This window comes from Drosophila takahashii, chromosome 2R (assembly GCF_030179915.1).
Source record: "Drosophila takahashii strain IR98-3 E-12201 chromosome 2R, DtakHiC1v2, whole genome shotgun sequence".
Taxonomy (NCBI): domain Eukaryota; kingdom Metazoa; phylum Arthropoda; class Insecta; order Diptera; family Drosophilidae; genus Drosophila; species Drosophila takahashii.
The window spans coordinates 21,301,509-21,326,819 of record NC_091679.1 but is presented as its reverse complement, the minus strand read 5'-3'; the positions used below and the strand labels follow the sequence as shown (position 1 = coordinate 21,326,819).

The 25,311-nt window shown below is 36.9% G+C and overlaps 1 long non-coding RNA gene across 1 annotated transcript; it reads right to left on the bottom strand.

Annotated features, from left to right (window-relative positions):
* Positions 1-20,245: 20,245 nt before the first annotated feature.
* On the bottom strand, positions 20,246-21,603 carry LOC138912494 (uncharacterized). Its single transcript, XR_011418049.1, has 4 exons — positions 21,518-21,603; positions 21,366-21,447; positions 20,944-21,030; positions 20,246-20,883 (listed from the first exon to the last, which is right to left on the bottom strand). It is a non-coding gene; the product is annotated as an uncharacterized lncRNA (long non-coding RNA).
* Positions 21,604-25,311: the final 3,708 nt, after the last annotated feature.

Here is a 25,311-nt window from a genome sequence, read left to right as displayed (position 1 = left end):
TGGGGCAATCTCGCCACATAGGGGGGTAAAATCGCCACACCACTGGGGCAATTTCGTCACCTGAAAAATGTAGGGAACTTTACGCCTGTAAGTATGCTACACTGATCAAGCGTACCATTTTTGTTGACGTCCTATATTTCTTGCTGCTGCCGGTAGTCTGTTCGTTAGCCAGCTCGTCAAATATAAATATATGTATTTAAAGTAGGTGCGAATTTACCCTAAGCATAGGGTGGCGAAATTTCCCCAGACAGTACCTTTTTAGAAATAATTATTTTTCTTCCGAAATTAGGCGCAAAGTTAAAAACCTCTAACTCAGAAATGCACATTATAGCACTGTGTATTATATAAAAAATGGTGTATCTTATTCCTTTTGAATTGTGGCATACAGAAAAAATTTCGTCGATTACTAAATGTAGCTTTTGAACTGTTAAAACCCATTTAATATTATAGCTTAATTATCTTAATTATTATGCCGTCTTGAGGGACTAAAACAAAAAAACTATATATTTTTAAGACTTATAATTTCCGAGATATTGCAGGTGACGAAATTACCCCACTCTCCCCTACATTCACATTTTGTTTGCTTGGGTTCAAGGTTTATACTCTTGTTTAGCCATTTATGTGTGTGTTATATTACCTAAATCTTAGTTTGTATTAAAATATACATATTATTGAGTTAAAAAATATAAAAAGACGCAAAAAAATTCCGCCCCGACGTGGGATTGAACACACACTTCCGAATATAAGCGCACAAAACAAAAACAAATAATCCGCTCGCTTTAGACCCCTAGGCTACCGATTAGGGCGATTTTCTAAGATGTAAGGCGATTTTTTCTGAGTTTCAAAGCAAAATTTCTGAAAAACAGAAAATTTTTCTAAAAATGGATAACGATAGGAGCTGATCTAATCAGAGTAAATTTTTCGTATTATTTAGAAAAACATTTCTGAAAAATAGAAATTTTTTCTGAATTTCAAGGCGATTTTCAAAGTATGGCGATTATCCAAAATTCAGGCCGATTTGTTTTCTGAGTGTACAGACGGACATGGCTATATCGACTCCCCTATTGATCCTGATCAAGAATATATATACTTTATTAGTTCGGAAACGTCTCCTTCACTGCGTTACAAACTTCTGACCAAAATGTACATATGTTTAGTGTTCGGACGCCTCTAACAGCTAGGCCACTATACTAAAATACTAAAAAATTACACAACTTTCCTGAAAAATTTGTATTTATTTTCTAGAATCAAAGGCGATTTCACCATTAACTCAAGAAAAAAGTGCGGAAAATATCGCCATTAATCCAAGAAAAACTTAACAACTCTTCTTCTTATTCATTTTTTAAAATAATTAATGACAAATTTCCATTTTAGAACGCCATTCAGTTAAGACAATTTTTCTATATTTAAGAACTCACTGGCGTTCTAAAGTCACGGGCGACTTTCTAAAATTAAGGGCGATTTTTTTTCTGAGTGTATAAGAATTTCATGTTAGTTACGTTAGCAAAGACTTATTGAAATAAAATCAGTTTTTATACAGAACTCAAACATTAAGGGCCGGTTTCTCGAGTGCCGGCTAACATTTCTCGAACAGATAAAGTTGTTTTCCTTATTACAGGAATCCCTTTCAAGTTTTTAAATGGGAATATCTTTTTGTCTTTGCTTTGCAAAACGGAGGCCTGTCAATAAGTGTCTATTTTAATATTCTTGCAAAATTACACACTATAGATTAAGGTATTATGTGCATATAAGCTCGTATGCACTCATCCATGTTTCTGAGGCTTATTATTATAAGTAAATTGCTCCTCGCGCCTTTGTTGTTGCTGCATCTCTGTTATAATAATAATAATAAAAACAACAACCAGCGCAAAGACAAATAACATAAGCCGCAGCAAATTTAAATACACATGTCGCTGGCATTGCAGTTGTTATTCTTGCTGCGGTTGTTCTTGCCGCTACCGCCGCTGCTGGGTATTTATGTGGCCTTATGCGGCAGTTGTCGTTGTTGCTCGGCGGAAATTGTATTGCGGCCAATATGGTAAATTGCCTTGAATCTACCTTAAAACCATATTTCAGCACTAGATTACAGAAACAGGCAGCCCCGGAGCAGCAGCAGCAGCAGCGGGCGGAGCGCTGTGCCGAAAGCTACAATGCGGTAAGCCATTACACCAAAATACTATCATAAAATTTCGCGCAAGCGTGTGTCTCGGCGTTTTAACCAAACGGGCTTTTGGGCCTTGCCACGGCACACGTACTGCTGTGAACAAGCCGCACACAGCCAGCCATGGGCAGTACATAAAGTGCACACATGCAGTCAGGATTGTTGCCGTTGATGTTGTGTTGTTACGGGCTGCGGTTGCGCTTAAATACGCCATTAAAGCCACGGCCAGCAAAAACCGGGCGGGATTTCCGGAGGGCATGCGAAAAGCTTAGATCTGGGCAACGGAGTGTCCGGGCAAAAAAGAGATGCCCACACATTGCGGGCTTATAAATCAAGTCTAAGCGAGCTGACAGGAGTCGCTGTTTTTGTGCTGACTGAAATCATTCATGGTCCAAAGGCCAAAGGAATGTTGTGCAAAACAAATGTCTCATTAGCACGTTTACACACGTCGTCCCCCGTCCAGACCTAGCACACATCTATTCGGAACTTTTGCCTGGGTCTCAAACTTACGTCTCTTGTTGCCATCTTCCTTTATTTTGGCTGCGTAATTCGTATGTTTTTTTGTCATCATCAGAGCTGCATTTTTGCATAGAGAATTGAGCTTTTGCCAAACTAACGATGAACTAAAGTATGCAAATTTGTTTAACATACCCATGCACACAACGGAATCGAAATCGAGCGATTTATCGAGCGTTGAGAAAGGAGCGTTGAGGGGACGGCAGGTGACTAAAGGACTGCCAAGCAAACGTATGCAGCAGAAAGTCCGTAAGCAATCATCGGGAGATCACGAAGTCTCTTTTGCCGGAACAGAAATATATTTATTGGCAGAAGGGAAGCTAGCTTAGTTTACATGTATACCCTTGCAACTATATGACTTGTTTGTCCAACTTTTGGTTATACTTAATAGTGTTTAATATACTGTAGCAAAAGCGAAGAAGGCGGCAATGGAAGAGAAGCCAACGGCATCCATGTCCACCGTAAAGAATGGATCTCGAGCCCGGACCTAGGACTCCCGCCGGCAAAGCAAAAAGATTCGAATGGTAAATTTGCGGACTTTGTATCCGCACAATGAATTAAGGAAACGTGTCTAGGAAAAAATTTAATTTTATAATAAAAATTCAAAAGAATTAGAAAACCCCTCTTGTTAGAAAATTTTAAGATCGAATTATTCTTGAAAATTACAAAAAAATAAATTTTTTATGGTAAAAGCTGTTTATCTGTAAACGTAAGCGTAGAACAAGTTTTCACTATCTCCTTCACTGACTAAAATAATAATTTACAAGGATGCAGATACCTTTGCCTCGACTATTAGTTACCCGTTACTCAACTAACCAACTAGAAAACAAGAGAGAACGCTATAGTCAGGTGCCCCGACAGGTTTCAGCGTTTAAGGGCGGTGGATTTTAGGATATCACCAAATCAATCGGCCCGCCCTAGCAAACTATTCCAGCCTTCTTCTTCTTCACTCTTCACCGGCTTTTTTATTGCAGTGTGCCGTATGAGAAAATTTTAGAAAGTATATTGTATGACGACTGTAATAATTATACCCGTTACTCGTAGAGTAAAAGGGTATATTGTATTCGTGCAAAAGTATGTAACAGATAGAAGGAAGCGTTTCCGACCCCATAAAGTATATATATTCTTGATCAGCATCACAAGACGAGTCGATCTAGCCATGTCCGTCTGTCCGTCTGTCCGTCCGTCTGTCCGTCTGTCCGTCTGTCCGTCTGTCCGTCTGTCCGTCTGTCCGTCTGTCCGTCTGTCCGTCTGTCCGTCTGTCTGTTTCTACGCAAACTAGTCTCTCAGTTTTTGAGCTATCGGGACAAAACTTTCGCAAAAGTCTTCTTTCTATTGCAGGTAGTATATATGTCGGAGCCGACCGGATCGGACAACTATATCTTATAGCTCCCATAGGAACAATCGGAAAAAAAAAAACTTTAAAAAATTCTAGCTTCGGTGTTTTTTGAAATATTACCTTCTACTTTTGGGGATGTTATTTTTTAAATATTTCTGAATTTCGAATAAATTTTTTAAAAAATCGGACTACTATATCATATAGCTGCCATATGAACGATCGGAAAATTAATGGAAAAGGAATAGGAAATAAATTCAAGCTTCTTTGGTTTTTATTGTATTATCTTCTACTCTAGGATATGACTCTTTTTAAATATTTCCGAATTTCAATTTTAATTTAATCAAAATCGGACGACTATATCATATAGCTGCCATAGGAACGATCGGAAAATTAATGGAAAAGTAATAGGAAATAAATTCTAGCTTCTTTGGTTTTTATTGTATTATCTTCTACTCTAGGATACGACTCTTTTTAAATATTTCCGAATTTCAATTTTAATTTGATCAAAATCGGACTACTATATCATATAGCTGCCATAGGAACGATCGGAAAATTAATGAGAAATATTAGAAAATTGAACATTTTTGCGATTTGTTAATTAATAGGAATGATCTGCAAGGGTATATAAGCTTCGGCTGGCCGAAGCTAGCTTCCTTTCTTGTTATAAATGACTTGCCCCAAGTTGTTCTCTCTGCTCATGTTATGATGTATGCTGACGACGTAAAACTCTGTTTGCCATTATCGAATTCCGATTCCCAGGCACTTTTGCAAGCTGATCTGAACAATCTGGATTCTTGCACACAAAAAAATTTGCTTGGTAAAATTGACCAACAAAGATAGTTACGTAACTATTAAAATAGTTACGTGTATTTTGTTTTTGCTTTGGGTTTGTGTCTTTGCTAATTGTGTGTATTTTGTTGTTGTGAAATGACTATTTACTTAGTAGAATTGACAATTTTGCTGGTTGGGGCCTGTTTGACAATTATTACAGTTGATTTTACTAAGTTTTTTTTTTGTGTGTGGTGCATGCAGAATTTGTTGTTTTTGAACAACTCTAAATGTAACTTTATGTCCTTTTATCGGAAGAAGCTTCTCCTCACTACATATTCTACTGGGTCGAATGAACTTGAAGGCATAAATTCCGTTACAGACCTCAGTGTTATTCAACCACAACTTAAATTTCTCTAATCACATTAGTATCATTGTTAGTAAAGCAAAAGGGGTTTTTGCCTTTGTTAAGCGTTGGTCGAAGGAATTTGAAGACCCCTACACCACAAAACATTTATACATTTCCTTGGTTCGTCCAATTCTTGAATACTGCTCGTGTGTTTGGTCACGCCAATACACCATTTATCAGGACCTTATTGAATCGGTACAGAAACAGTTTCTTTTGTTTGCTCTACGTGGTTTAAACTAGGAAACACATCGACACCTGCCAACGTACGTAGATAGACTGCGTCTACTTAACCTGCCCTCCCTCAAGGATCGTCGCACCTGCCATGGTGTTATGTTCCTGCACAAATTAATTACTGGACTTGTAAATTCAACCTACCTTCTTAATCAAATTCGTTTCTCCATCCCTGTAAGGTCTACTCGGCCCTTTCGACCAATTGCCCTCGATATTTGTAAAACGAACTTTCAGTAATATGATCCATTTCGCGTTTTATGTTCGCAATTTAATGAACTGTATTGTTTGATATTTTCGGAATGCTCTGTTACTTTTATTGTAACAAACATCCCAACTTACCTGTCCTGGCCCCCTCCCACTTGATGTAGGGTACTATGTTTATTTTGGCAGATATTTTTTAACTTAAATTAAATAAATAAATAAATATTTATACTTAGACATTTTTCAAGTCGGACCATTCATTAAAAAGTTATGCGCAATCAAAATTTTATATTATATCCATTAGAGCCCTGCACGAGTAGAGTTTAAAACACCTCTGAGCTTGAGCTTGAGTTGTTTGTTTGTGACTTTGGAATCATAGAATCATCGAGTAAGAGCTCCTCCCATGAGCCTATGATTCCAAGAGCCCTTTCAAACAGTTTGGCTCGAGTAGCTCATGTCAAAAAAACAAATCGAACAAACAGCTCACGTTATTCGAACAGAAATAGCTCCAAGGGCAATGTCATTTCCATTATATTAACAAAAAGAAAAAACGATTATAAGGGAATCACGGCCGACCGACAGTACTTTTTTTTAGCAAACTCTTAAGAAATCTCGGTCCATAGAGGGTAATTTTTTTTAGCGATTCTTGGGGGAGAAACGTATTATTATTCACTAGAAGAAGCAGCAAAATAATTATCCTCGGTGGACCGCGATTTCTTAAGAATCAACAAAAAGAAGAGACGGTTACAAGAAAACTTTGGTCAACAAGCATTTTTTTTTTGGCAAACTGTTAAAATAAAATTGCGGTCCAATGAGGGTAGCTATTTATTTTTAGCGATTCTTGGGCGGAGAAACGTTTCATTATTTTTTAATTTTTAACAAAGATAATTGTTGAAGAGGACAACATATTAAATCGAGTTGATCTTGCATAAAAAGCCACAAAAATCCTTCATCCAAATTAAAGCAAAATAAAAAATAAAAGGTTTTTTCAGCTCCGGTCGAAAAACTGAGCTACTCGAGCCCATGATTCCATGAGCTTATGATTCCATGAGCCCTTTGTTTTCGAACGAGTCGAGTAGCTCATTGTAAAAATTTAGGAGCTGAGCTATTCGATTTAAAAATTTTTGTGAGCTGATTTACTTGAGCTGTTTTTGAAATGCAGGGCTCTAATATCCATCTCCCTCGCACTCTCTTTACCTGAGTGACGGGTATAAGATAGTCGGGACACCAACCCGACGATAGCGTTTTCTCTTGTTTAAAATATTTTCATTCGGCCCGCTGCAATAGAATATGCTTTTGAAAGCGAAATAATATTTTACTGAAGCGCACCGAATGAATATTTTATAAACAAGAGAGAACGCTATAGTCTGGTTGGTGTCCCGACTATCTAATACTCGTCACTCAGCTAAAGGGAGTGCGGACGCTGTACTTGGGTTGGTGTCCCGACTATCTAATCATCGTGGGTGATTGTGGACGTTAGAAGTGGCGTGGCGCCCGGCTGAAATAAACTTGCGCTGCGTAGCACAGTGGTTCCGCTTGAATGGGAGCCGCGGCCAAAAATACTTCTAGTTGTTATATCGTTACGAAATTTTTCCCAAAATTCTATAAAAATATTTTAATTATAGCAACAAAAAATTGGACATATCGCCCGACTATATCCTATAGCTACCATACAAAATATCGGACCAAATTTGAAACTCGTAGCTATTTTCAGTTTCAAATTTTATTTTATTAAAGTTTTATTGCATTTAAATCATATTTAAGCGGATAAGAAACCATGCCTTCGGGTTCTTATCCGTCAACAAAAATTACAATTTGAACCTAATAAAAACACGAACACAATGAACAGATGATTTGACCTTAAAAACAAGAGAGAATGCTATAGTCGAGTGCCTCGACTATTAGATACCCGTTACTCAGCTAAACAACTTAATAGAAATATGCCTTCTTATATGTTTTTCGCCGCTCGATTTTTACCCAGGGATCTCTTTCCAGAAGAGGCTTTCTAGAACTTTCAATTCTGCCTAGCACATCTTCCGTCTCTCTCTAGCGCAGGTGAATGCACTTGTGAAAAACGTATACGAGCAAAAAGAGACGAAATGCGCGCCCCATTTCAAATAATTTAAAATTTGCATTAACATAATGTGAATTAGAGTGACCACAGAAAAAAAGGCAGATTTTTTCCAATGCCATTTCCTAGACGGCGCTAGTGTATATTGTATTGCGCCATCTACCGCCAGATATTGGTACTACTGGTCATGAAAGGCGGAAATGTAGGAGGCGCTGGCCAGGTTTAAGCGTTTATTGGGTTTGTGGGCGTTAGAGTGGGCGTGGCAATTTTTTACTTGGCCAATCGATAGGTATTGACGAAGCGAATACATATCAGTTACTATTTTCATAATAGTTTCAAAACTGTGGGCGTTAAAGGGGGCTTGTGGGCGTTAGAGGGGGCGTGGCACTGGGCGTTAGAGTGGGCGTGGCAATTTTTTACTTGGCCAATCGATAGGTATTGACGAAGCGAATACATATCAGTTACTATTTTCATAATAGTTTCAAAACTGTGGGCGTTAAAGGGGGCTTGTGGGCGTTAGAGGGGGCGTGGCACCTTTTTGAAACAAACTTGCGCTGCGTAGGAGCTCCTAGAATATTCATGCAAAATGCCAATCTTCTAGCTTTTATAGTTTCCGAGATCTCAGCGTTCATACAGACAGACAGCCAGACGGACAGACGGACATGGCTATATCGACTCGGCTAGTGACCCTGATCAAGAATATATATACTTTTTAGGGTCGGAAATGCTTCCTTCTAGCTGTTACATACACCCAGAAAACAAAATGGACTAAAAAGGGGCCTAATTACCTAAAATTTTAGGAAACATGGCCAGAAAAACGTGCCAAGGCCATGCATTACCTAAAATGTTGTCCATGTGGACAATATTTTTTTCCCAGTCTTAAATTTATTTCTGGTAATCGTAACCTAAAAAAATGGCTAGAGGAACTAGTTTTTTAGGTCAAAATTACCTAAATATTAGGTATTTTAAAAAAAGTTAACATTTTATACCTTTGCAGAGGGTATTATGATTTCAGTCAGAAGTTTGCAACGCAGTGAAGGAGACATTTCCGACCCCATAAAGTATATATATTCTTGATCAGCATCACAAGACGAGTCGATATAGCCATGTCCGTCTGTCCGTCCGTCTGTCCGTCTGTCCGTCCGTTTCTACGCAAACTAGTCTCTCAGTTTTAAAGCTATCGGGATGAAACTTTCGTAAAAGTCGTATTTCTATTGCAGGTAGTATATATGTCGGAACCAACCGGATCGGACAACTATATCTTATAGCTCCCATAGGAAGGATAAAAAAAAAAAACGCAAAAAAATTATAGCTCCGGTGTTTTTTGAAATTTTACCTTCTACTTTTGGGAATATTTTTATACCCGTTACTCGTAGAGTAAAAGGGTATATTAGATTCGTGCAAAAGTATGTAACAGCTAGAAGGAAGCGTTTCCGACCCCATAAAGTATATATATTCTTGATCAGGGGCACTAGCCGAGTCGATCTAGCCATGTCCGTCTGTCCGTCTGTCTGTCTGTCCGTCTGTCTGTCCGTCTGTATGAACGCTGAGATCTCGGAAACTATAAAAGCTAGAGGATTGACATTTTGCATGCAGATTCTAGGAGTTCCTACGCAGCGCAAGTTTGTTTCAAAAGGGTGCCACGCCCCCTCTAACGCCCACAATCGCTTATATACGATTTTAAAAATTTCAATATTTTGGAAAAGTAAAAATGCAGTTTTATTGTGTTTATCAATACCTATCGAAATGTAGAAGAAATTTTTTAAATCGGACCATTCGTTTAAAACTTACGGCGGATTAAAGTTTTTCTCCATCTCCTTCGCACTCCCTTTAGCTGAGTAACGGGTATCTGATAGTCGGGGCACCCGACTATAGCGTTCTCTCTTGTTTTTTTATATATTTCTGAATTTCGGTTTTTTTGTTTTTTAAATCGGAAAACTATATCATATAGCTGCCATAGGAACGGTCGAAAAATTAAATGGAAATTAATGGGAAAAAAATTATATCTTTGTTGGTGTTTATTACATTCCCTTCTACTCTGGGATATGACTATTTTGAAATATTTCCGAATTTCGATTTTAATTTTTAAAAGATCGAACTACTATATCATATAGCTGTGATAGAAACGATCGAAAAATTAATGTGAAATAATAAGAAATTTAACATTTTTGCGATTTGTTAATTAATAGAATGATCTGCAAGGGTATATAAGCTTCGGCTTGCCGAAGCTAGCTTCCTTTCTTGTTTACTATTGATAGTAACATATTTGTTTATTTTAATTGCTTATTAGAGCCCTGCATGAATGGATTCAATGAATTATTTTGAATTTTTTCATTTATATGAATGAATTAATTAGAATTTTGAGTTTAATAGAATTGAATGAATTTGAATTTTGAGTTTAATAGAATTGAATGAATGAATGTCATGAATTCCGAAATAATTCAAACGACAATTTATTTTGAAGAAGAAAGGGCCATAATTATACCCGTTACTCGTAGAGTAAAAGGGTATACTAGATTCGTGCAAAAGTATGTAACAGGCAGAAGGAAGCGTTTCCGACCCTATAAACTATATATATTCTTGATCAGGATCACTAGCCGAGTCGATCTAGCCATGTCCGTCTGTCCGTCTGTCCGTCTGTCTGTCTGTCCGTCTGTCCGTATGAACGCTGAGATCTCGGAAACTATAAAAGCTAGAAGATTGACACTTTGCATGCAGATTCTAGGAGTTCCTACGCAGCGCAAGTTTGTTTCAAAAGAGTGCCACGCCCCCTCTAACGCCCACAATCCCTTATATACGATTTTAAAAATTTCAATATTTCGGAAAAGTAAAAATGCAGTTTTATGGTGTTTATCAATACCTATCGAAATGTAGAAGAAATTTTTCAAATCGGTCCATTCGTTAAAAAGTTATGCGTGATCAACGTTTTCTATCTCTATCTCCATCTCCCTCGCACTCCCTTTACCTGAGTAACGGGTATCTGATAGTCGGGGCACCCGACTATAACGTTCTCTCTTGTTTTGTGATTAAATCTGCCTGAATTTTATTTACTATGCATTTAACATTGATTTGTTAAAAATTTTCCACTTTTTGTTCTCAAAAGAAAGCACAAAAAAAAAATGTGGAAAATTCAAAAAATTCATAAATTAATTCATTTTATTCATTCAATTCGAAATGAATTAGAACAACATTCAATTTATTTCACATAGAATCGAATTAAACAAATCAGAAATTTCATAGCATACTATGATAAAACAAAAATTGAATGATCCATGCCTATAAAAATCTCTTTGGCTTTACCTAAAAAGTAGGAACATAGTCCGCATGCTAATATTTTAAGGTAACCCATTACCTAAATCTGAAATTTTAGTCTATGAAAATTTTTTAGTTCATACATTACCTAAAAAATAGTCCCACATTTCTCTGGGTGTACTTTAGCACGAATACAATATACCCTTTTACTCTACGAGTAACGGGTATAAAAATAGAGGCTGTTAGTAGATTGTTGATTATGGACACAACTGCAAATATCTGACGCTAGCTTTAACTTTTTTTATTCCTAAAGGTATTAACAATTTCACTGAATAAACAAGAGAGAACGCTTTAGTCGGGTTGGTGTCCCGACTATCTAATACCCGCCACTCAGCTAGAGGGAGTGCGAACGCTCTACTCGGGTTGGTGTCCCGACTAATAATCGTAACTCAGCTAGAGGGAGTGCAAGGGAGATACATATATAAAGTTTTTTTTTATTGCGTATAACTTTTTAATGAATGTTCCGATTTGAAAAATGTCTTCTACTTTTCGATAGGTATAAATATACACAACAAAATTGCATTTATACTTTTTGGAAATCTTTAAGGGGGGACATCTAGGTAGAATTTTAAAAAAATCGAACATTTTTTTTTCGCTTAAAAAATTCTTTAGGGTCTTAAAAATAACATACCAAAAAATAGAGTCCGTCAGAAGTGTCTAAGTGTCGAAATTTTCCATTCTTCGGCGATGCCTCTTAAGTATATCCCGGGCACCTTAAAACTTTAAACGCGTTTTCTCGAAACTACTTTATTTGAAGTGGCCGGACACATAACTCGAACAAATCTTAAACGATCGATCGATATTTTTGACAGTATATTCAAAATACCTATGTCTATCGACGGACGTAGGATTTTTTTTTATTTTGCTTACTTTTTTTTATCAACAATTTTGCGACGTTTTTTATTCGAAAAAATGTTACTTTTTTTCAATCACTCACCATTTTGCAAAAAATCAATATATCGAAAAAATCCTACGTTTGTCGATAACTGTTGATGTATAGAAACTAACCAATTTTTTTTTTTTTTTAGATCAAAAATTAAGGACGTTAGGTGTCCGGCCATGGACCCCCTTCAACAAAAAAGGGCCTACGAAGAAATGCTTCACAGCCGCCATTTTCCAGAAAATCCGTTTTTTTTCCCCAGTTACCTATATGTCCCCCCTTAAATATGTGGGCGCAGGACCCATTTTAAAATCGTTATAGGCGTTAGAGGGACGTGGCGCTCGGCTGAAATAAACCTGTGCTGCGTAGGAAGCCAAAGAATATGTGTGGAAAATCTCAACCTTCTAGCTTTTGTAGTTTCTGAGATCTCAGCGTTCATATAGACGGACATGGCTAGATCAACTCGGCTAGTGACCCTGATCAAGAATATATATACATAATGGGGTCGGAAACGCTTCCTTCTTGCTGTTACACGAATACAATATACCCTTTTACTCTACGAGTAACGGGTATAAAAATAAATCGGGAAATTTTGGGGGAACACAGTTAAAACTTTAAGTAAACATTAAAAGGCGAATACAACAGCTGCTAAAAACATTAGAAAGTAAAGAATAACAAGGACAACACAAGTTAGCTTTTATTAATATTGAAACTTAAAAATAATACCTTTAACTTCAAAATCCATATCACAGAATATTAATTTGGACACGTAATTTAAGAAATACACGCTTTTAAAGTTTTAAAGTTAGTGATGCGCGCAGTTTTGCTTTGCAACTTAACACGTGATCACGACTTTAGGTCTATTTTTAGAAAGTACCGAAAGTTTTCCAGAAAAATCTGGTATGCCACGAAAAAGCTTGAGCATTTTAGAGAATATTTTCATACCCTTTGACAATTTTGGGATCTATCGATTTTTTGAATTTTGGCCTATGGGGGCAACCACTGTGCGTAGGAGGCCCAAGAATATGTGTGGAAAATCTCAACCTTCTAGCTTTTGTAGTTTACAGACGGACATGGCTAGATCAACTCGGCTAGTGACCCTGATCAAGAATATACTTTATGGCAGAGCTCAGGATAGATGTGGCAATCCTTAGCGAACCCTATAGGACTATTAGGTCCAACACGTGGGTCGCGGTTCCAACAGAGAAGGCTGCTATCGGTCGTGTGGCCAAAATACCAGACACCTTAGTGGCGTAAAGGCAGCAAAAGCTTACGTCAGGACCAAGCTAAACGATCTGTGGGGGTATATCTGCTACCTGCCCCCTAGCTGGCATCTTAAGGACTTCAGCGAGGCAATCGACAACCTGGTCATCGATGCCAGCTTACACTCGCCTGCGATGGTTGCTGGCGATTTCAACGCATGGGCCACCGAATAGGGGTCAGCGTACACAAACGCCAGAGGAAAATTAGTGGTAAAGGCTTTCACCTCAATAGACCTACTCCTTTTGAACGCCGGGTCAAACCCCACATTTAGTAGAGCAGGAGCACAGTCGATAATCGACCTGACAGTCTTAAGGGGCTATATACCCTTTTTTTTTTATGAATCTTAAAGTATATCCCTTAGAGAACATTTTCCCAAATTTTCATAGAGATCCGAATAATAGTTCTATAGGAAAACAGGGTTTTGTGTGCTCGACTTCATAGTTGCATATACTCAACGTAAAACTTTGAATGCGATTATCTCAAAGTCTTGTTTTTCCAAAAGTGCCTTCGCTGTGACCACGATTGCACAAGAACTATTTGATCGAACTTCTTCAATGTTTTTCAATTCAGTTTTTATGCGCCGATTTTGATGGTTATATGTGTGGGAAATTGTTACTGTATGCAGAAAAAACCAAATATTCTTGAAAATAATCGTTCACTAACTGGAAATAATACTTGATTTTTTAAATTCAGTTGAACTGCTTGACTTCCATCGTGGTCACCGCAAGCCGCTATAAAAAAAAGGGTTCCGAGAGAATTGCCATAACTTCGTAAATTATTCATATTTTTTCAAGAGCAAACGCTTTTTGTTTCGATAAAAACACGTACTATCAATAAATAATAACTTCAGTGTCATAAAATAATTGCTACACACCTGAAAAGAAATCCAAAGTTCCCTCAATTTTTTCGCTCAAAAAGGTATATAACCCCTTAAGCACAGGATTGGCAGCGTCGACAACATGGGAAATTAGCGAAGCCTACACCGAGAGTGACCATAGAGCGATTATTACCACTCTCAACACGCAAAGAACCGCGCCGAGAATCTCAACTCGCAGCCACTACAAAGAAGGGACTTTAAACATCCGAACATTCAGGGCAACGCTAGAAGGAATGGAAGTTCTCGAACACGAAGAGGCGGTGATGACAAAAGTCAAGGAGGCCTCCGACGCCAGCATGGAATGCAGTAAACGCTTTTAATGGACACAGACCGGTCTACTGGTGGAATCAGGAGATTGAAGACGCCCGCCGAGAATGCATAAGTACTAGAAGAGCCTACCACAGGTCGCGGGGAAACCAAAGCTTCCAGTTTCTCAGGGAGATCTACACCCAAAAGAGAAAAGCACTAAAAAAGGCAATGCAGTCCAGCAAAAAGCGATGCTTCCACGAACTGTGTGACGAAGCGGAGAACGACATATGGAGCAGAGCATATAAGGTGGTAATGAAGAAGACGAACGGTCTCAAAAACATTGCTCCAACAGACTCTTCAACACTTGGGGAGATCGTCAGGCACTTATTTCCTGCACAGGAAGAGCGGCAAGAGGATACCATCCCATCGTTCCTCCAACCTCATCCAGTGACACAGGAAGAGGTTATCGAAATCGCCCAACGTCTGTCAAACAACAAGGCGCCCGGTCCTGACTGCATACCAAACCGGGTCCTCAAGATGGCGATCAGCCTCCATCCAGCAACATTCGCTAGAATGTACACAAAATGCCTATCACAATCCCGTTTCCCATCAAGGTGGAAGCAGCAAAACCTGCTTCTCATACCGAAACCGGGGAAGGCTAGAGACGACCCGTCTGCATACAGACCAATCTGTCTCCTAGACCCTGTGGGGAAAGTGCTTGAAAGCATCATAAGTCAAAGATTAAGCGATGCAATAGAGGCCGCCGGTGGACTGTCAATATGGCTTTAGGAAAGCTCGCTCAACCCTGGATGCCCTGGAAACAGTAGACAAAATAACCCGGAGTGCTATAGCGGGTAGACGTTGGCTTGGAGGAACCAAAGAGTACTGTCTGGTGGCCACACTGGTCATAAAAAACGCTTTCACCTCCGCATCGTGGATCAGGATAATCTCGGCCCTCGAGAGACTAGATATCCCACCATATCTAAGGGCGATTGTCAGCGACTACCTCGATAACAGATGGCTACACTACACACTATCCTACAGAGTCACGGGCGGAGTTCCGCAAGGGTCTGTTCTAGGCCCTCTACTATGGAACACCATGTATGATGGCATCCTACGACTGGACTTCCAACCAGGAGTAAGCATCGTAGGTTTCGCCGATGACGTCGCGGTTGTAGTGGTACAAAAAGACAAAGAGGACGTGGTGAGCACAACAAACGGGGACATCCGTATGATAGGGGACTGGCTTAGATTGGCTGGCCTTGAACTGTCGGAACACAAAACCGAGGCAGTGCTCATAACCAGCAGAAGGACAGTGGAGAAATCACAGTTGGAGAGCCGACTATAGCCTCGAAAAGAGCCATTAAATACCTGGTTAAATACCTACAAAGAGCACCTACAGGAAACACATAAAAAGGCCCGTGGCGTCACTGCGGCATTATCACGCATGATGCTAAACCTCAGAGGCCCGAAATCATCGAGTCGGAGACTGCTCTATAATGTAGCAAAGTCTACGCAGCACCAATCTAGGCCCAAGAATGTAAAGAAAGCTACCTGAGTGGGATAAACCGAGACTACAGGCTGGGGGCACTGCGAGTAAGTTCAGCCTTCTGAACGGTCTCCACAGAGGCCATACTGGTGATCAGTGGCATAATTCCCGTGGAGCTCGCAGCGATTGAAGCCAAGGAGAACTTCCAAGCGAGAAAGGCAGCAAACTCACTACCGGACCGCAGCCTGGCGAAACTTAGAGCCAGAACCAAAGCCCTCGAAAGCTGGCAACAGAGGTGGAACGCGGCAACAACTGGCCGCTGGACGCACCGTCTTATCCCAAGCATTGCGGAGTGGTTCAACCGTAAACATGGGGAGCTGACCTTCGAGCTAACACAAGTGCTTAGCGGACACGGCTGCTTCAAGGAGTACCTCTGCCGTTTCGGCAAAGAAGCATGCCCCCTGTGCGACGTTTGTGGAGTTCCGGAGAGTACTGACCATGGGCTGACAACTTGTATCAGGTTTGGAGAATCACGTGGGAAAGCGGAAAGGGTGCTGGAATCCCGGATCACGGCCGGTACATGGTACCAGGCATGCTAGAAAGCCAGGCCAAATGGACAGCGTTTTACCGGAAATTTCGAGCGAGCTGAGGCGTCTAGAACGCATACGCAACGGGCAGTCCTAAATGCTGGTCGTCCAAAAAGACCAGCTGGCCTTGCGAAGCAATGCTTCATGGCGGTATCGCAAGCCCAGCAATTCCCTTCCACCCCCTGTATGTAAAAGTATCCTGTACTTAATTACCGTTGAACAAAAAAAAAAAACAACAATTTTGTTTGTTTTTCCAAATATTTTAAATCTAATTACATTTTTTAAATTTAATTTTTAAAACTAATTCAATTTTTCATTTATAAAAATCTTAAACAAATAGTATTTTGGATTTTATTGTGTCTTAAGCTTGAACGCGAAGTACAGAACTTTAGCAGACCAATATTTTCAGTTATATTTTTACCTAATGTAAAATATGAAAAACCGCGAATTCTTCAGAAGGTTATGCAGGATGAAGATGATTTACTCGGATAATACTATCTCTTAGACGCTTTATCAGGCGTGGTTTTTAGGCGTGAATTTTTACCGAAGCCATGTATGCCAGCATTTTTCCATTTTTATTAACTTTTTCAACTTTGACGAAGTGTAAACTAATGAATGGAACTCAATGCAATGTATAAGAAAGTAGGATGAAAGTATTAGTCTTTTATGGTTGAAATCGGTTAGCCACAACTCGAGTTAGAAATTAAAAAAGCTTCAAAAATGTTTTTTATACTTAAAAAAAAATTGAATCCATAAAAAAAATTTTAAGTGCTATTTTCTTATTCAGGAAGACGTACCTTACCGGAAATCAAAGGTTTCTTTCATGGTGTATTTAATCGATTTTTTCTGTAAACTAGTGTTATATACTACCTAATCACTACCTTCCAATGATCAACATTGGGCAATGCCTAAGTATATTTTAAGCATGTTAATTCGCTTTTATTTAGAGGAATTAAAAACAATTTTTTTTAATTTTATTTTGACAGAAGAGGTTTTAGAGAATTTTATACAAAAGACATGAAGTCGGAGATGGCTTATTCCACGTGAAACGTGACAGGCCAATTTGGGTCAATCTTAGCGTTTATTTTTAAAAAATATTTTTGTAAATTAGCTCCGATTTTTCAGTTATGCATCACGTGAGACTCGTTTGAGTTATTTTAATATTTGGTATGCAACTTTGTGGGATATCTTCATATCTTCTAGAAAAATATTTTTATACCCGTTACTCGTAGAGTAAAACGGTACACACAAAAAAATACTATGTAAAATCAACGATTTAATAGTGAAAACTGCCCCAACCCATAAAAAATATAACAATGCCCAAAAAAAATAGTAGGTTTCCTATAAAATGTTTAGGTACATACGAAAATATTTGTTTTCCTATTTAATTGTAGAACTCCTGAAAAATTGTATCCTGACCTTTTAATTGTTATTGGACCAGAAAAATTGGAAAATAACGCACAAAATAGAATAAATCCTAATGAATGATAAAATAGTATAAATCCAGGAAAAATAGTAGTAATCCAAGAAAAAAAGTAGTAATCCCAGAAAAATTGTAGTAGTCCCAGAAAAATAGATTTGTGTACAATTAAATTGTATTTATTTATTTCATTTTTATTTTGCCTTTGGAACACTCGTTGCTGCAAAGGATTTTTTTAAATTAGAATTAGATGGGTGTACATTCTAAACTTATAAACATATAATGTATTTTACATTTGCTTTAAACGCATCAAATATTATCAAATTTACATCTTAAAATATACACTTGGACTAATGTTTAGAAATATGACTAGTAATATTTTGGTCTTAGGTAGGAAATACCGTTTGGGGAAAGGCACAAGTATAAATGACTTTTATAATATTGACCGGGTTCAATAAAATGAATGCTTTCCGTTTCAGTTACAACATGTGATTTGAAATGACTACTGAACATTTCTGCCTTAAACTTTAAGCAAGCGAAGAACAGTTTTCCGTTGCTAAAAATAATTATGTCTTCAATTTTGTATACATGATTATTTTTTGATAATACAAAATATCCGACCTTATAAATAGTTCCACGGTACGTTATTTGTCTTGTAAAACTAGGAAGTTATTATGTTATTAGGTTTATTTTCTAACTTATCCCTTTCAATATTGCCAAATGCGTTTTTGTCCTTTAAGCCCTTACCAATAGGTAGTCTATTTAAAAATATTAGCATGCATTTAAGTGAAATAGATAACGGCACGTTCCTTCTGGAGGTTATTGAGTTTGTGTATATTTTTAATTCGCTATGCTTTGATTCAAACTTAAAGCACCACAGGTGTTTCAGTGGACCAACGTTTTTAATAAATGTTGGGTAATGTGTTAAAAAATGAAATTTTGGCTTTAAAGTATTGCCGAAAAGTGAAATGTATAGCTGGTGGTGCACTTCTATTTTACTTTGCAACAAAGATAAAAGTTCCTCGTTGAACTCAGTTCTTAGAACCAATATCCATTATATCAATGAGTAAACAAAGAAGTTGCCAATGTTGGTTTCCTACGGGAACCAAGTCGCCTATAATAATAGGAAAAAAATGGCCAAACGTCCACATTTCACGCGCTGACATGTTTAGCTTTTGTTTTTTTTAATGAATCTTTCTTATTAAAGGTGATCCGTGAGAACATTCAGTTTCTCCATAATGAAAGCTATTTTTCCTATTATTTAAAACATCTAAAGTAAATAATTTTTCATTTTCTATAAAATGAAGTTAAACTTGACTAATGTCATAACCGCAAATACCTTCGAAGATATCGTGCATTATGTCTCTAACTGTATTTTCAGTTACGTGGTAAGAATCTACACTATTAAAAATTGAGTTTTCGTAGATTCCACATAATTTTACACGATTTTCAACAATATTTAAGTTTACTAAATAAGTAAGTACAATTTAATCCTAAGTTGTCTCCTACAACTAAGGCGAGAACAAAATAATACTTTTCGGGTATTCCGTTTACGTTTATAACTACACCTTCTCCTTCTAATACTTTTATTTTCTCTACTAACAACTTTAGACAGGCATTGTTGCCAAACATTTTATCTTTGGTTTAAAAAAAAAACGCAGGAAATATATTATCGAGAGAAGAGATATGATGATCTGGCAATGTTGGAAAAGAACAATTAAAATCAGCAATTGACTGAAACCCTTTTCTAGAACCCAATGGGTTATTAATCTCAAAATCATCGTAATAAAGTACATACGGTATAACATGCTTTTTAGAAAACAAACGAAGTTTTTTTTTCCATAAACTGCCATTTGTTACACTCATAGAAATTTTCCGGTAAAATCGCCCTAAAAACAAGGAAAATCGCCCTAAAACGGGGGTCAATGGCGACTAGGCAACAAAATTAGGGCAAATTGCCCTAAAAATACGGGTGAATTTGTCACACATTTAGGGCGATTTTTCGTAGATCTAGGGCGATTTTTCTATTTTCAAAGCTAATTGCCCTAAAAATAGGAAATGAGACCCTTAAATTAAAGGCAGTTTCCTTTAAATCCAGGGCGATTTTTCTGGACTTATAGGCGAATTGCCCTGGAAATCGGAAAAAATACCTTTAAACTAAAGGCAGGTTTTCATAAATCTAGGGTGTTTTTCTGGATTTTAGGGCAAAGTGCCCTAGAAATATGAAAAAATATCCTGAAACTAAAGGCAGATTTTCATAAATTTAGGGCGTTTTTCTGGATTTATAGGCGAATTGCCCTAAAAAAAGCAAAGTGCTCCCCAAAATTTCCCGGTTTTTTTTTATAAATAAAAATACGATTTCATTATATTTTTTTTGTTTTTTTTTTATATTTTTGTTTGTTGTTATTTACACAATTTCTAATTATATACATTTACATACTTTTCTACTTATTCTTATTGCTAAAAGAATTACATCGATCTTAAAAATAATGTTTTGGCTTAATGTATTTTTTGGTCTTTAGGTTGTGTGCTTCCGCCGAAGGGAATTTTAGGTCTTTTAAGGTTTATTACAATAAGTACTGATTATCAAATTTTACTTCTAATTGAATGCATAGAAATAATATTTTTTTTTGGAATGAACAGATTGTTTTTTTAAAATAGTTACAGTTTTAAGGTTTTATAATCCTCCAAGAGTTCGGATAAAGCTCTACCTTTCTTATCAGACTCTAAATGAATTTCATAAAACATTTTTTGGATAAATGGTGGTTTAAAACAAAAAATATTTTGAAGCACACATCAATACTTTTCAATAAGGTTCGCATTCTATAAAAAAACCTCTGATAGGTAAACTGGAAATTCACCAAGGTCAAAAAGGGCTTGTTCCCACGTTGCAGCTGAATGGTTGCAGTTTCGGCTTTCCGGATTTGCAATTTTCCGTCAATGCCTTTAGATGTGTTTGCAGTTCCCCAACAGTAGCCTTCCAAACCAAGAAACGGCTTCGCGGGTCCGCAATGGTGTGCTTCGCGTTCTTGCTCCCGCCGTCCTTCTTTGTCATTGCTGTCGCACCAACACTGAATGGATCGCAAGCCAAATTAAAGTTGATTGTATCTCTATTAAATAAAAACAGTCTGTTTATTGAATGAGAAAAGAAAAAGAGAAAAAGCACATACCTTCAGCGTGGCTTTCCAAAGATTTGAGCAGTTTTATTCCCTTACTTTCGCTTTTAAAAAGTGCGAAAAGTGGTTTGCGTTCTCAATCTAAAACAAGAAAAAAAATTGTTAGAAATTAATATAAAAATGCACTACTAACAGTCAAAATTTTCATTTAGCCTGCGATTGCGTTTTCTGCTACTTCTGGAAAAAAAGAAGCAACAAAAGCAAATTTCGGTTACTGACGAAATGACGCAATAGAAATTTGGGGGTTATTTTGGCATATGCACTTGTGAATGCGGTTTGTCCGGTGCATAAATACAGCTTTCTGGCAAATATATACATCTGTAAAAAATGTGTGTATTCTGTTGCATCATATTTTTACCTTAAGCATTATTTACATATACACATACATATATGTATACTCTTGTTAATGTTCTTACTTTGTTCTGCCACACTTCCAAACCTCTACATCTGGACCGCTGCTTCCAGTCAAATCTTTTTAAGTTTCAGCTGCATTTTCCTCTGTTACAGATATGTAAATTCAATTAGTTATTAATATCCAAATTGCACAATTATATATGTATGTACTCACCAGAAAACTGAGAAAGAATCGCCTCCCAAGTCCTTTAATAGCGTTTACATTTTTCACTTTTTCACAAACAAAAGGTTTAATACAAACACGTCTTTCACTGCCAAGCGCCCGAAAAATTATGACAAAGTCTAGACAATCCAACTCTTTCTACCCCCACCCTTGGCACTGCAACGGACGAAAAGTAGCGAAGAAGAAGAAAAAGGGTGGACTTCTCTAAAGTCAAATGCGCTCAGCATAAAAATTCATAGAAAAAGGTCCGCCCTAATATACACACACATTCACTTGTTTTGACCTGCCAACCACACACACATACACACATATTACATATGTATCCATTAATTGCGTCTTAGAATTTCGTTTGACTCTTCCTTGTTTTTAGGGCAATTTCAGAACATATTTTTGGCTATTTTGTTCTGCGTTTTAGGGCGATTTCGCCCTAAAAAGAAGGAATTACTTTTGGAGTCGACTCATAAAAATTCGCCCTAAAAAACAGGGCAAATTTGGCGTTTCGGAAAAACTAACCCTAAAAAATATTTTCCATGGCGATTTTTCGTATATTTAGGGCTAGCCACCCGTATAATAAGAAAATTTTTCGTAGTTTTAGGGCGACCTCGGTTTTAGGGCGACTTTTCTAGTATTTAGGTAAAAATTTCTATGAGTGTATGTTTTTCCATTTTCCCCCACATGAGTCTAGAGCTTTCATATGTTCAACAGTAACGGTCAAGACAGAAAACAGCTCAAAAAATTTTCGATTTTCACAAATCAATATTTTTCAGTTTATTAATATAACTGTGAAATGTTTTTATCTTACTAAAGGGGTCTTTTAAAAAGGAAATAATTTCAGTACAGTCAACACTGTTTCTTTCAGCTTCAGTTGAAAAAAGTATTTCTAAGCACTTTGCTATAGGCTTACAAAAAGTTTCTGAAAAACCATCTATTATGGTTTGTACATATATCAACCCGCGAAAAATTTGACTTTGAATGTAAAAAAGATATAAATTTAAGAGACAATGTTTCTAAATTATCGATATGAAAATGGTCTTTGTTTATATTTTCTTCAAAAAGCTCTTCTTCAAACAGATCATGGAGTTCTGGTAAAACTTAATTTTCATTCTTTAAAGTTTCAGATGGTTTTGTTAAAATGATTTTTACAAGAACTCAGCAAATGCTTTTTAAACGACTTTAGTCCATCATAATTATGAGAGCAACAAGGACACGTAAATACACTATTTGACTTAAAATTATGTGCAAATTTCAAGTGCTTAATATAAGAACTAATTTCATTAAAACTGGTTTTACATTTAAGGCAGTTAGCCATTTTTAAACGATTTTGAACTACCTGTGAGTGACTTAAAATTTGACCACAACTTGAGTTAAAAATGAAAAAAATGTCAAAAACGTTTTTTACACTTAAAAAAAAATGTATCCATAAAAAAATTGTAAGTGCCATTTTCTTAATCAGGAAAACGTACCTTACCGGAAAACAAAGGTTTCCTTCATGGTATATTTCATCGATTTTTTTTTGAAAACTGGTGTTATCGGTTCAAGAGTCTCACCCCTGTTGTAGAGTGCATTCTTTAAACTATCCAGTTGATGTTCAATGTCGTTGAATGTGACTACGTGGACCATGAAGGATAATTGTGAGTCCTTTATTGTTGATCTGGCGACTGCTTTCTTTTTCTGAGACCTTCGGTTTACTTGAGGTAGCAGCAAAACATGGAGCAGCAAGGCAATTAGTTGATCTGAACCTAAAAATTAAATATAATTATTTTAGTTTTATTTTTTGAGCACAGAAAGGATTTAACAACAATACTAACCATCTGCATTAGCGTTGATCTGTTCAACTAATGGCAAATATCTTGGTTCGTTGATTTTTATACCCTTGCAAAGGGTATTATGATTTCAGTCAGAAGTTTGCAACGCTGTGAAGGAGACGTTTCCGACCCCATAAAGTATATATATTCTTGATCAGCATCACTAGACGAGTCGATCTAGCCATGTCCGTCTGTCCGTCTGTCCGTCTGACCGTCTGTCCGTCTGTCTGTTTCTACGCAAACTAGTCTCTCAGTTTTAAAGCTATCGGCTTGAAACTTTCCCAAAAGTCTTCTTTCTATTGCAGGTAGTATATATGTCGGAACCGACCGGATCGGACAACTATATCTTATAGCTCCCATAGGAAGGATCGGAAAAGAAAACGTTAAAAAAATTCTAGCTTCAGTGTTTTTTGAAATATTACCTTCTACTTTTGGGGATGTTATTTTTAAAATATTTCTGAATTTCGATTAAAATATTTAAAAAATCGGACGACTATATCATATAGCTGCCATAGGAACGATCGGAAAATAAATGGAAAAGTAATAGGAAATAAATTCTAGCTTCTTTGGTTTTTATTGTATTCTCTTCTGCTCTAGGATATGACTCTTTTCAAATATTTCCGAATTTCAATTTTAATTTGATCAAAATCGGACAACTATATCATATAGGTGCCATAGGAAAGATCGAAAAATTAATGGGAAACAAATTATAGCTCCGTTGATTTTTATTGTATTCTCTACTACTCTAGGATATGATTTTTATTTAATATTTCGGAATTTCGGAATTTAACAAAAATCTGATGACTATATTATATAGCTGCCATAGGGAAGGATAGAAAAATTAATGTCAAAACAATACGAAATTTAAAACTTTTGCTATTTGTAAGTTAATGGGAATGATCTGCAAGGGTATATAAGCTTCGGCTGGCCGAAGGTAGCTTCCTTTCTTGTTTCATTTAAAATCGGAACAATTTTGCTTTTAAAGATTTCCCATTTTCCTAAAAGAGACGTGGCAGTAGGGTGTAAAACTTTAAAATTGATTTCCACCTAATAAAAAAGCATCCTACTAAAAGATGTTGATGTAATATTTTATTTATTACTTACCAAGGTATATCCTAAGGAATGGGAAATTAGCTTCCAGTTGTTTAAAATGGAAATTATGTTTTCGTTTCTGCCTCCGGTGTACAAAATTTCATCTCTGCGAATGTAGAAGCACTTTGTCCAATTTTCTTGGACTATATTCCACGATTCGCAAAAAACTTTTAGCCACGCATGAGCTTCAGCAACTTCTAGAAATGGATTATTATTTTTTTAAATTAAATGAAACAATTTTGGCGCAATGTAACTTAGCTTCGTCACTTACAGGAACAATACCGAGCGATGGCTGCTTTAATTCTACGGTTGTTTCTTGTAAGCTTGTGGATTCTTCAGTTTTACGTAGATATCGTATTGTATTCTGGTACTTGTCATATAGACGACCAAATACTTGTTTTCCTTATCTAGAAAAATATATGTTCTAAAAAGGTGAAACATTTAAGTTACTTTTAAATTTACCAAATTATGAATTGGGATTAATTTTAATACCTTATCGTCATTAAATTTTTCCAAGTAACGATGGCCTCAATTGAAATTTTTCGACAAGAATCGTTTAACTTTTTATTTTCGTTAAATGTGCTAAAAACAAATTGTCCCATGGCATGCTCAGCAAGAATATTTATACCCTTGCAGAGGGTATTATGATTTCAGTCAGAAGTTTGCAACGCAGTGAAGGAGACGTTTCCGACCCCATAAAGTATATATATTCTTGATCAACATCACAAGACAAGTCGATCTAGCCATGTCCGTCTGTCCGTCTGACCGTCTGTCCGTCTGTCTGTTTCTACGCAAACTAGTCTCTCAGTTTTTGAGCTATCGGGACGAAACTTTCGCAAAAGTCTTCTTTCTATTGCAGGTAGTATATATGTCGGAGCCGACCGGATC